Source organism: Phoxinus phoxinus (genome assembly GCF_949152265.1).
Source record: "Phoxinus phoxinus genome assembly, chromosome: 7".
Taxonomy (NCBI): domain Eukaryota; kingdom Metazoa; phylum Chordata; class Actinopteri; order Cypriniformes; family Leuciscidae; genus Phoxinus; species Phoxinus phoxinus.
The window spans coordinates 11,291,029-11,305,248 of record NC_136882.1 but is presented as its reverse complement, the minus strand read 5'-3'; the positions used below and the strand labels follow the sequence as shown (position 1 = coordinate 11,305,248).

General features: G+C 41.2%; 1 protein-coding gene across 3 annotated transcripts in view; it reads right to left on the bottom strand.

Moving 5' to 3' along the window:
- epha3 (eph receptor A3) overlaps positions 1 to 14,220 on the bottom strand; it is a 202,302-nt gene that overhangs the window by 151,278 nt on the left and 36,804 nt on the right. The window lies entirely within an intron of this gene.

Below are 14,220 nucleotides of genomic sequence, written 5' to 3'. Positions count from 1 at the left end.
ATAGCTCGCACATGTCAGAGTTAATTAACTGAGCACCAAACCAACATATCAGCATGTTATACTACATCATACGGGCCAAATCCTGTGACTGTGCACCTCAATCCATTTGAAAAACGCATCGCATCATTACAAGAATCATTACTAATCTTCTACATTGTATGAAACCGCAACCACTTTCCAATTAGCCATCAACATCTTAATACCTTAACAAGCGAAAACACAGGCCAAAGTGTCAGTCATATTGAACTGGTTATAAGGTAAATTGCAGCTGAGGTAGAGCTGGGGTTGGGGGTTAGAGCCGCTAAGCTCGATCGTTAGCCTCCGTCGTTACTGGGTCAGTCTACATGTTTGCATTTGGCAGTGAACTGCAGGAGTTCAACTGCCGCCAATTTACTCGCCAATGTTGGGAAAACATTGAGCAGATAATTAGTTCAGTCTCTCAGTCCATGCGATTAACCGTGGTCGAAGAGACTTGCAAATGACTAGGCGACCAATACAGCAATTAGTCCAATGTGTGCAGTGACTGGGTGATGTCTTTAAGGCAATCTTAGGCCACACCAGTGCACTCAGTAGTCACAGGCAGACTAACAGCTTTCTCCATTAAGGTCAAGCACCTTGCATCTCAGGGGTAAAACACTAAAGATACCCTTGGGCATCGCAATATAGACAAACTTTGAATTTCTTTGATTTCAATTGCTTGCCTTATATGTCTCTGTTATTATAATTTTGGCTAAAATGTCTATTTGTAAGGTAAAACTGAAATATTGTTTTACTGTATAATATATATATATATATATATATATATATATATATATATATATATATATATATATATATACATAAATATAAATATAGTTCTTACTGAATTCTTACTGGTTGGTAGGTGATCCAATACTCATCCTTCTTCTTCCTCCAAACACAGCGAGTGGAGTTTAGACCAAAAAGCTCTATTTTTGTCTCATCAGACCACATGACCTTCTCTCATTCCTCCTCTGGATCATCCAGATGGTCATTGGCGAACTTCAGACAGGCCTGGACATGCGCTGGCTTGAGCAGTGCGCTGCAGGATTTTAATCCATGATGGCGTAGTGTGTTACTAATGGTTTTCTTTGAGACTGTGGTCCCAGCTCTCTTCAGGTCATTGACCAGGTAGTGCCGTGTAGTTCTGAGCTGATCCCTCACCTTCCTCATGATCATTGATCCCCCACGAGGTGAGATCTTGCATGGTTCCCCAGACCGAGCGAGATTGACCGTCATCTTGAACTTCTTCCATTTTCTAATAATTGCGCTAACAGTTATTGCCTTCTCACCAAGCTGCTTGCCTATTGTCCTGTAGCCCATCCCAGCCTTGTGCAGGTCTACAATTTTATCCCTGATGTCCTTACACTGCTATCTGGTCTTGGCCATTGTGGAGAGGTTGGAGTCTGTTTGATTGAGTGTGTGGACAGGTGTCTTTTATACAGGTAACAAGTTAAAAGATGTGCAGTTAATACAGGTAATGAGTGGAGAACAGGAGGGCTTCTTAAATAAAAGCTAACAGGTCTGTGAGAGCCGGAATTCTTACTGGTTGGTAGGTGATCAAATACTTATGTAATTCAATAAAATGCAATGTAAAATCATACAATGTGATTTTCTGGATTTTTGTTTTAGATTCCGTCTCTCACAGTTGAAGTGTACCTATGATACAAATTACAGGCCTCTATATGCTTTGTAAGTAGGAAAACATGCAAAATCGGCAGTGTATCAAATACTTGTTCTCCCCACTGTATGATAAAAACTACAGACTTCTACATGCTTTGTTAGTCCGAACTGCCCCTATTTTGAGTGTTTTAAAGCTCGTCTAAAGACTCATTTTTATTCTTTGGCTTTTAACTCTGCGTGAATTGGGTAGTCCTCCTGTGGTGTTTATTCTTTTTATCTTTTATATTTTAATATATTTTTTAAACCTGATGTTCTTATTTTGTTTTAATAATTTTATATTAATTGTTTTCTATGCTTTGAGTCTTCTGTGCAGCACTTTGGAAACTTTGTGTTTGTAAAATGTGCTATAGAAATAAAGTGGATTGGATTGGATTGGATTTGTAAGTGGGAAAACTTGCAAAATCAGCAGTGTATATCAAATACTTGTTCTCCCCACTGTGTGTATATATATATATATATATATATATATATATATATACACACACACACACACACACAGTAAAACAATATTTCAGGTTTTAATTTTCTGAAGGTGGCCATTTTTGAAGATTCGGGCACTACTGCAGATGGAGGCGGTGATCAGTTTTGGGTCAGTTCCTCACACAACGCAATTGATTGGCCTTGGAAAACATGGAATATTTGTAATTTTTGAATAAAATATTGTGACTAATTATATCCACCTAGCCTGTCATATCCTGTGTTTTAATTGTTTTGTTTTGAGAAATTGTTATGTTTAACAGTAGGAGTCAGATTGGGTGCTCAAAATGTCTAAATAGTGTAATGTTTTTTGTAGTTATTGTGGCTTTTTAAAATCATACCCCGATATATACAGTATATATGTCACAATGACAAAATTATATTCCAATATATAATCTTATGGCGATAAAATTCACATTTGTGCATTGATGCCAACGCTTTCCTATTAAAAGCATTGGAGTTTCTACTAGTTAAATGGTATAGCAACAGGAAGACGTACCTTTAGTGTCTTAATAGGCTTGGCCATGTTTCAGAATTTGAGAATTGAAAGTTGTTAGTACATAGCAATCACGTAAATTGTTTTGTGTTTGTGGAATAGAAAAGTAATTCCTTAAGCTTACATGGTAATGCTGCAAAGAAGAAACATGGATGGTAACATTTTACCCTATTTAGTGTTGCATTTATTTTGATATTTCAATTGAAAACTATAATATTAGCAACCAGAGGCATATCATCTGGCAATTTTTAGTAAACCGCCATCAACACTGGCACTGTGTTGTTGATGCTCATTAGAGGCTGTTCACACAGGGTGCATTTTGTGTAATTGCTAAGCAAACATGCACTAAAAGGATGTGTTTGGCTGTACAGGATGTGTCTAAGCTTGTGGAAACTGTACAGCCGCAGTGTATTGGTGACCATCACATTATTCTGACTCTGTGCATCAGATTAAATTCACATGTCCCATTTCTCTGTAAGATGTTTACAAAATGAATATGTAGATTTCCATATGTCCATATGATTCTGGTCACACTAGTCCCAGGTTTTCTTATTTTGGGATTGTAATCCATTATTCATGTAACTTGCCTGAAGATAATTGACTTCAGCGTTTCGGCAAAGGACACGTTGCCCCTGACACTGCAGAAACTTCACCCTGCTCTCAGGGGAACTATGTTTGCTCACTCTATCCCTATAGGAGCAAATGGACATTTGTTTCTCATTAGAGTTAAAATGTGCATTTAGAACTACCATGCCATCATTTCAATACAATTTCAGTGAATCAAGTTCAGACGTGCATAATGCACGGAACCACATAATAGCTTCAAGCAGACTATTGTTTGTGGAGACTGTGACTTGTGCTACATGGTCTTGTACACTTTAATGCGATCCATGAGGACTTTAAGGTTATCCTGCTGAACTCATTGGAGTGGAAATATGCAGGATTTTTTGAAATTCTGGCATGTTGATGTCTTAAAGTAGATCCTTCATGTCATTAGCATTTTCTTCTGTACTTACCATTGTTAGAAAAGAGGGTGCTAAAGCTTAGGCTGATGAGATTAGTGGAAAAAAAATGTCATCCTGTTGAATGACGAATACTGTAAATGATGCAATATGCAAAAACATTTGCCAATTGGTAAATAACTTTATAGTTATAACTTTATAATTTATAACTTTATCAATATTAGCTGAGAAAAACCTGCACATGAAGAGAATTAAAGCATAAGACTAAATCACTCAATACACAAAACTGTTTAAGTAAAAAAAAAACACAAAAAAAACAACAAGCTACATTGAGTTAGAGGAACTTAGTACTTTGTAGAATAAAAAAAAAAAGTTGATTACTCAAAAAACAATTAAGTCGCTTTAACTACCAGAGTTGTAGGCCAGGAACCAATTCAACTTATCTATTTCAGTTCATATCAACTGCTATCATAGCAAATGCTAACATAACTTATTTAACATGTATATTTAATGAACAAGTAAGATATACTTGCATTCGCTCAGTCATTGCTTATAGAGTCAATGTAGTGTCTACCGTATACTTTTCAGCACAATGGTAACCACAACTTCAACATTACAGCAACTCTTTTAAAAGTCAAACAACAGCATTAAACACTAAGGTCTTTCCCTTCACTAAAAACAAATCAATTAAAACTTAATTTCAACATTCATTTCCCTTCTCCAGTCCTACGCAAAGCATACTGGGAACGAAAAATCCACTTCCTAATTTCCGAAGTTATCAAGACAATTTCATTAAGTTACTACAACCTAATAAATTAAAAAAGCCAATTAAAGCAGAAATGTGAGTTTAAATTGCAGATTATATTAGGTTGATGTAATGATCAACATTATTATTTCAAAAGAACTGTACAAAAAAAATTTGCAACTTAAAAGGTTTAATTAAAACAATACATTTGAACTTACTTAGTGTGTGTAATATTAAAGTGTAGGCCTATATATATATATATATTGAAAATATTTACTCATTATTATTTATTTATTTTGATTTTTCAAAACTGATGTAATGCATAGTTCTGCGTAACTAAGTTATTACTAAATTAACATGTTAGATTGACATCCCTCAAAATGGTCAGATTGTTGGATGCAAGGAGAAGGCAACAATCAAAACTGCACTGATAAAGAGCCATTAGGCTTTTAATGTTAGAAACAAAGAAAGGGGTTGAAAATTAAGAGCAGGGATGAGAACAGACAACCATTAAATATATGTCAGTTAGGGTCATGGAACTTGTCACAAAGCATTACCAACACCACTGTGTTTAACCCTACTGTCATATTCATTCCAGTTTAAAACTGATCATTTAATTCAGGGGTCAGAGTTCAATGCTCCACAAGGATTATTTGACTCTTTTCATGACCTTAATAGATGTGATTTGTTAATGACTGGCAGGAGAAACAGAAATGAGAACTGGCACCACAGCTCTAGAGAAGGTAAGGCTAAAACTCATGTAGATGAGGACAGAATAGAAAGACACAACGAAGAAGATCTAGATCCAAAAAAGTAAGCAGATCAGCAAGAGCAGGATTTCTAATTCCTTCCCTGTAGGTTCAACCCAAAATGGGAATCTTGTAATTTATTTATCTGTCCACATATTGTTCTAAAACATGACTTTTTATGTGGAACTTAAAAGGTGTTTTGAATAATCTTCACACATAACTTATATAACCACAGTTCATAGTCACCATGGCTGGAAAGAAAATGCACCAAAATTGTTATACATTCAGTATTTAGTACTATCAGTGTTATTTTGGTAGCACTTTATTTTACAGTCCTGTCCCCGATGTAAATATGTAATTATTATGGTAATTACAATAACTGGGTAATAACAAGGCAATAACCATGAACCTACACCTAATCCTAACCCCTGTAATTACCTCATATTACCCAGTATTTTCATGTACTGTAAAATAAAGAGCATCTGTTATTTCTAATAGTATTTTATATATTATGATAGCATTTGTTAACATTTTTTTATATTTAAGTTTCTTAATTTTGTTAGGTGCTTGACTTTTTTTTTTTTTTTTCATCTGTTTAATTTAATTTCAGATTCATTCTGGGTGAATGATTCCCACCATATAGTTACTTGTTATTTTATGTATTGCATTTTTTTAAATCATTCACATTCATTGCTAAGCTGTGGTCAGGATAACAAAAGTCTATTAAAAATACACATACTGAGAGCATTCACAAATAAAGCCATCATTTAGCTGTAATCGGGCATGAATTAAACCATGTACTAAAACTAATAATATAGACTATACTGAAGATATACATTTTACAGCCATTCCCCCAAATAATGTCTGTCATTTTTACTGGTATTGAGGGGATTTCTTCTGCCCCAATGTCAGCCACCACACCCAAGTACCCATCTCATCTCATCCTCTCGTCTCCTTTTTCTAGTTTAGTTCATCATTTCCTTCAACTGTCATCCTCTCACCTGTTAAACACACACACACACACACTTTTTCCTCCATCACTCTGCATATTTTTCACTTTACTCAGTAATTCACTCTCCTGTCTGTCAGCGCTGTGCCTCTCCTCACCTCTCCTTTCCCTCTATCGCTCGCTGTTTCTCTGTTTATCTCTTTCTCTCTAACACCTCACTTTCTATTAATTAAGTCCTGAGGGGAGGGGAATACTTCCTGTCAGACACTTTGTACATATGTTTGGCCTACCAAATCGATCTGTGCTTTCACTGCTGAAAATAACTGAAGTAAAAAATACACAAAAGTGCCAAAATAGAGTGCAGCTTCCCAAGAAGCAGAAATATTCTTGCTTAATAGAGGGGAGGAACTCGGTCTGTGTAGAAACACCACACTACACAACATTATGGTGACTACATCTTAGAATATAGCAGGAAGCAGAGTATTGAAATAGGACCAATGAATAATTCAGACACAGCAAGTATTGAAGAAATGAGAACCAAAGTGTAGCTCTACATGATTATTTACAGCACCATTCAACCCACTGCAATGCAGTCATGAATTACTAAACTCAGAGTCAGAATTATATTTGGTGAGTGTGTTCCAATGCAAAAAGATAATAGGTTAATGACAACAACAACAACAAAAATTAAAGGGACACTGGAATGGGGAAAATGAGATGAGATTGAAAAATAAACATTTAAAAGCTTTTCCGTACACTTGCAAAACTATTGAATTCTCACAAAAATGTCTGTGATCGAACTCAAAACTGGTGATGGGAATAATATGAGATGAGAATAAAAACTAAATTTCAATGTGTGAAAGCAATGTTTATCAGGGAAAGCTATACTTTTGCGAGAGAACAAAAAGAAGCATTGAGATAATAATAATATAAATGTTCCCTCCCATTTCATATTTCTGCCATCACCATCCCCTTAGGGGCTCCATTGGTTTCATGACTCCAAACATGTCAAGTGGTATAAAAACTTTATATAACCACATTTTAGAGAAGAAGAAAAAAATCCATACACCTGGAATGCTTCTGTATGTTGGTTGTACAAGTTCAAGAATGTAAGACTTTTTTTTATAAAATATTACATTCTCTAGACCAGACAGTTACACTGTCAAGACTTTTAAGTCCCGCAAAACTTATTTTTTTCTCAAATTCATAAATTGAACAAACATGCATCATAAAACATGTCATCTTAAAGTAAGATCAAATGATTAAATAGATCTAGACAAAACAACGAGCATTCCCTATATATTCAGATTACTGCCAGAGTGTATTATGCAAATCTCATTGTCTAAAGCTAAGACTGGACAAACACACTTATCTATTGCAGACTTCACTTGCTGAAGGCAAAAAGCAAACAGCAAATGATGAACGTTTGGTCTTATTACGAACAGGCACCTGCACATGACTGGCCAATGTAGACAATCTCCATCTCCAGACTTCCTCTGACCCCTGAGGAGGGAAAGAAATGCCCTTATCACAGGGCTTGACCCCAGTCCCGGTCATACTCAGATAGGAGCCCCCCAGAGAAAATCCTCCATGCTCCTGAGGAAACAAACATGCTGCCTATCACAACAGTGGGGCCAGATGATGGCCCCAGGTCCCCTGATCTCATTTGGCCTGGTAAAAAAAAAACATGCTGCTGGTGTGACTCTATCCCATATTAGGGTAACAACCTCAAGATGACCTTGCAGTAGGATGCCCCTTAAGATTCATGCACAAATCGTCCCTGTGTGCATCCAGCTGGTCTTGGTCTTGCTGACCCACACTCACCTCAGTGAAAAACACTGGCTCCATTTACATTCTTCAATATTGAGAGAGGCAAGGACCCCGGGACAAAGGCTCTGTTCCAAACCTCGAGAGCTGCATTGCTGTCAACTGCCCACTGTACATTGGCATTTACTGTACTTTTGTGCTAACTGTATGCTAACTGTCACTGATATTAAACACTTCACATATAAAGCAACACAGAGTCACAGAATTCATACGCTCCTAAAGGCAAAATTCTCCGGAGATTCATCTTACAATTGAGTTTAAAAGTGTTTGGTGCTAGAATGTTGCTAAGCTAACAATGTGATAATCTAATAAACATAAACATTGCATCACATTTTGGGTAACATGATATGTTTTTCTCACTGAGCTCTTCACAGTGAATTAAATGATTCCTTTTCCACATATTAAACATGCTGTCTTAGAATTTGTCCAAAATTAGGTACAGTATCTTAAGGATCATTCTCACAGGATGTGTTCTTGTGACTAGTGTGTATTTAAAAAGGAATATCAGTGTATGTACAGTAAGTGTGTCCCAGACCGATGTCCCAGGCCGAGTCCAACATCTCATGAGAAAATGTATCTATTTTACATGGTGTCAATTTCGTATGAATTTGTATATTTTTGTGGAAGCATAATATATTTTTCAGGATTCTTTGATGAATGAAAATTCAAAAGAACAGCATTTATTTGAAATAGGAATATTTTGTATATTTTTCCATGTTTAATAGAAGTATTAGTTGCTTTCAAAAAAAGCAATAGTCTGCTATTTTTTAATCATTGGTGTATGTAAATGTGTTCTTGGTGGACATTTTTGGCTGTTATACCATGTCCAATCCGATCTATTTCACAAGGTGGTGATTTCGTACATCTTGTATACTGTGATTCGTACAGTAATGTAAGATTTTTTAGAAAAAAATCAAGCATAAAGGTCCACTCCCAACCTCATCCTAACCCCCAAATGCCAGTGGGGACAAGTTGAAAGTACAAGCTGAAAAAATTCATTCAAATTAACCACCAATTCGCCAAAACATACAATTGTTACGAATTGCCATTGAAGTGTGTTGACTACGTCTCACTGTTATTTAGTCATTTCACATCATGAGTAACACATTTTTTGAATCTAAAATAAGTTTGACTTTAAAAACCGCATCTTGAGATGTGCTTGAGATCCATTAGCTCCAAAATCTGTGAATGAACGACTCCTTAGAGGGTAGCATAATTATGCGGCCTACCTTTTGGAACAGCTATTGCATCGAGAGCACACCAAGCAATGATGCTTTAAAATGCTGCTTACATAATATTTTGGAACAGCATTCTGTCTCTAAGCATTAATAAATGTCTTATTAATCCAGACCTATTATTATTTTCTCTGGCTGTAGGGAACGTAGGTTAGGCTTATTGAATTGAATGGTCTATATGCAGATAATAATAATAAGCATACTGTGTAAGCTAAAGTAGAGCATTTCTATTTACACTCGCACTTGTAGAAACTCACACTCAGTATGTAGAAACAATTCACTTTTCACCCATTTGCTATTTATTGCACTGGATCTGAAAGAGGCCAATAAAGCCTATAAAACTTTCTAATATAGAATGTGCAATTATATATTTGTAATCTTTATGCAATGTTGTATGTTAAATTGCTATTGTTTCTCGTTAAATGGAAAGGAACGTCTAGCATGTGGAAAATTAAGGTTCTCTTACGAGAGATACTCTCGTACTGCGTTGTCGTAGCAACGCATTGGGGAAAATCCTTTTCCACGAGAATACTGAAGCAAAAAATTATCCTTAATTTTGTATGAATGTAAAGCGCATTGCCACAGCATAAAGACCTAGGCGAGACAGCTCGCGCGCCTATTGGCTGCTGTGCGGCAAATGCTTAAGCCAATCGAGCGAGCCCAAGAGTGACGTCACACCCAATGAGGGCACTTCGCGCCCTCCTGCGTCACGTCCCGCCGAAACGGGCATGGCTTAGGGCTATATATTTCGCTCACAGGCTTATGAACTCTGATTTTTAATCCTTCAGCGAGGACACCTCATCGCTGATCCGAGCCAAAGAAGCAAGCGCCGTCGATAGAGCACTTCAGCGGGAGAAGTTACGACAAGCTGCTGGCACCGCCGCCTTCGTCGCCTTCCAGCTGCGCGTTCCGGCGCCTATATCCTTTCTCTGCTCCTGTATTGAGTGTGTGTGAGTTCGCCGGCGCGACTCACACTTTTTTCCTAAAAGAGCTGCGTCTTTTTCAAGATGCCTACCTGCGGTTCGTGCAAACGAGCCACACTCAGCGACGGGGACCGCCACGTGATCTGCGTTTCCTGCCTGGGTGAGGAACACGCGGCTATTGCTCTTGCGGATGGCGGCTGCCATCACTGTGAACTACTGCCTCTGGCGACTCTGCGGACTCGCCTGGCGTCGTTCCAGGAGCCCGTGTTCTCCGCTGTTGTGCCGCGCCGTAAAAAGCGCCGTGCACAGCGGAACCCCGAACCTCCGTTAAGCCGCCTAAGTTCGCCGGTGCGCCCGCGAACCGTTTCTCCGGCTTCCTCAGCTTCGATCCCCGACGGACAGCGACCGCAGACTGCCGCCGCTTCCGTCGACGATATCGAGGACGACGTCATCGACGCCATGCTGAGGGACGAGGACTCGTGCTCCGTTTTGGCGTCCGGCAGCGAGGATTGGGCGAGCTCTGCGGACCTCGCGCCACCTGCCTCCACGCCAAAAGGGAAGAGAGCGAGCATCGAGGCGGAGCTCATGCGCGTTCTCACTCAAGCCATGGCGAGCCTTGGCCTTGAGTGGGTTTCGCCCGAGCAGCCCGCCCACAACCGGTTGGATGGCTACTTTCTGCCCGGGGAGAAGTCGACGCCTATCTGCGTGGCGGATCTGAGAAGCGCTACAGACCTGGCTCTTCGCGCTTCGAAGTCTGCGGCTCAAGCCATCGGACGGAGTATGGCGGCGATCACCGTGTCTGAGAGGCACCTCTGGCTAACGCTCTCAGACATGCCTGAGGCGGAACGGACCGCGTTCCTCGACGCCCCGCTCTTCCCTGCTGGCCTCTTCGGGACCTCGGTGAAGGACTTCACCGACAGGTATGCTGAGGTGCAGAAGGCGACCCAGGCGATGAAGCACTTCCTGCCGAAGCGCTCCAACTCAGCAGCAGGCCGTGCGAAACCGCCTGCTCAGAGTTCACAGCCCAGACCGCCGCCCAGCTCCTCATCTCAACGCCGCCAGACGCAGAGCTCGAGACCGCGCTCTCGCTCTTCCGGTCGCCGCCCCGTGCCGCGCAGGCCGCGACCGTTTCTGTAAAAACGAAACCTGCGTGCAGGCGCTCCGCTCCGGCGAGCGATGCTATAAAGGTGGTAAACGTGCCCGGTCCCCAGTGCCCACGTCCCCACACAAGCATCACGGTTCCTACAGAGCCCGTCCAGCCCTCCCTCTCCCGCCTAAACGCTGTCGAGCACGCTTTTCACTCAGCCCCTAGCTACACGTGCAGATGCATGGGAGAAGCTTCCCAGGGTCTCAAAATGGGTGATAAACATCATAAAAGAAGGCTATTCGCTGCAGTTTCGCCGACGCCCTCGCCGCCACAAGGTGCGCGTCGAGACTTCGGTAGATTCGAATGTAGCACATCTACTTCGAGCCGAAATTCAGAAACTCCTGAGAAAAGGGGCTATCGAACCTTTATCTCAGGCTCAGAGCGAAGGGGGGCTTTACAGCAGATACTTCCTGGTACCCAAAAAAGATGTGGGTCTCAGACCCATACTAGATCTGAGGCAACTGAACAGACCGCTTGTGAAACGCCAGTTCAGAATGCTAACGACCAGAAAAATCCTCGCGCATGTTCGCCAGGGAGACTGGTTCGTGTCAGTGGATCTGAAGGACGCGTAATTTCAAATACAGATTGCGTCACGTCACAGGCGATTTTTGAGATTCGCCTTCGAGGGCCAGGCATACCAATACAAAGTCCTGCCGTTCGGCTTGTCTCTAGCACCCCGTACATTTACGAAGTGCATGGACGCAGCACTCGCTCCCCTCAAACTGCAGGGTGTTCGAGTGCTGAACTATTTGGACGATTGGCTCATTCTAGCCCAATCTCATTCAGAGATAGTGGCGCACAGAGCCCTGCTGCTGAGTCACCTCGAGAATCTCGGTCTCACAGTAAACTGGGAAAAGAGTTCGCTATCCCCCAAACAGAATATTTCTTTTCTGGGACTGGAACTGAACTCGCTGTCCATGACAGCGCAGCTGTCACAACAGCGCGCGCTACGTATTCAGCGCACGGTCAGCTCATTCCACTGCGGCGCTGTACTCCCTCTAAAGAGTTTTCAAAAGATGCTAGGTCTGATGGCCTCAGCATCATCAGTACTCCAGCTGGGCCTGCTACGCACGCGCCCACTGCAGATCTGGCTCAAAGGGAGGGTGCCATGCAGAGCATGGGCCACCGGTCGGCTTTGCCTCAAGGTCAATCAAGCTTGCGTTGCAGCTCTGAAACCTTGGAAGTCAAAAGACTGGTACCTGTCAGGTGTAAGCCTGGGGACTTCCTCGAGTCTTAGGGTGGTGTCTACGGACGCATCCAACGCAGGATGGGGAGCGCTGCTCGAGGGCAGACCGCTGTTTGGCCTTTGGTCAGAGCGAGAAAAGCTCTTCCACATAAACTGCCTCGAGATGTTAGCAGTGTGCAAAGCACTCACTCGCTTTCGTCCCCTAATTATGGGCTGCCATGTACTGATACGCTCAGACAGCATGTCGGTCGTATCATACATAAATCGCCAGGGCGGCCTCAGGTCCCTGTCGTTGTACAGGCTGACCGAACGCCTTCTGATATGGGCGCGCTGCAACCTCCTTTCACTAAGGGCGGCGCACGTGCCGGGGTTCCTGAATGTTGGACCAGATGTACTGTCCAGATCTGACGAAGGACCTTCGCCTGGACCCGATGACAACGCAGTGCTGAAGTGCCAACTAGTCTCTCCCTATGGAGGATCCCTTCACCACTCTACAGATAAAGCGTTGTTGGGATAATTTCGGTTTCGCGTATCTACCCCGAAGTGATAAAATTCTGTCTAAAATGTTCAAGGCCAGACAAGTAGTTTGTATAGGCTTGGTTTGAAGAGAATTACAAACATGCGCACATATATTAAAATGCGCATAACTATAGAATTAATTCTCTATGCGCACGTAAGCGCCATCAGCGTTTCTCACAGGTTCACGTTTAAAGTCTGTGTAGAGAGAATGGTGTCGTCTTAGCGGCCTCTAATTTAATAACTAATGATCGTTGCGACGGAAGTGAATCAATCTAAACTAACTTTAGCTGGAAAATATCTTTATTTAAGAACCGCTATAAAGCCAAAACAATCTCTGTTACCTTAAATTATCCGTTTATCACTGTAAAGCCGCTTTGAAACAATCTACATTGTTAAAAGCGCTATATAAATGATGACTTGACTTGACCAATAAAGAACCTTTATTTTTAAAAGTGTACAGTCCAGAACCAAACACCTCATCCTTGGAAAAAGTCTGTTCTCAGAATATAGATCATGGGATCGGTCACATGTACAGTAGGGTGTACGTAAAACACCACCTAAATAACATCCTTGAGAACCCCTCTGCCAAGTTAATGAATAATTCATTGATAGATAAAAAGTTTCCTGCTGTGCACATGTATGTAGGTGACATTGGTTCTCACTTTGTCCAGTTGTTTAAACGATCTGACATTGGGTTGGCTCTGCTGATGTGCAGAGGCTGTGTGGCCAATCTGTTGTTGTTTTTGAGGCTGATACGGATTGGGAGGGCCGGCTGTCAGGGGAGACGACCCGGCCACACCAAGGGAGCACCTGCTCTGTTGCCGGGGAAACAGCAGGTGTGGGCTGGAAAGTGGGGGTTGAGTGGGGAGGGTGGTTGGAGATCAGAGTCTCCAGAGAGCCTCTCGGAATGTGGAAGTGAGGGACGTGAGGAAACTACAAACGTCCTGACGGTATCAGTGGCAAGTGGGCCTCCACATCAGGGCCAGCAGACCGTCACTTCTCAAGCACTGCACTGCTGATAACAGGCCAATAATGATGAGGTTCTGGTTTAGAAAGTGTGACAATGTCATTTAAAATATCAGAAACTTCATATGTCCTACAAATTAATTCAATACGCAATCTAAATGTATCCCTATAAAATATATTTATTCATTTAGCAGACACTTATCTGCAGCAAATAATAAAAGCATATACAGGATTAGCATCAAATTGCTAATTGCCGGATAACTAAATTATTTTAATTACAAAACAAACATAAAATCTTTCTTTACGGTTTTGTACTTAAGCTAACTTTCAAATCCAGC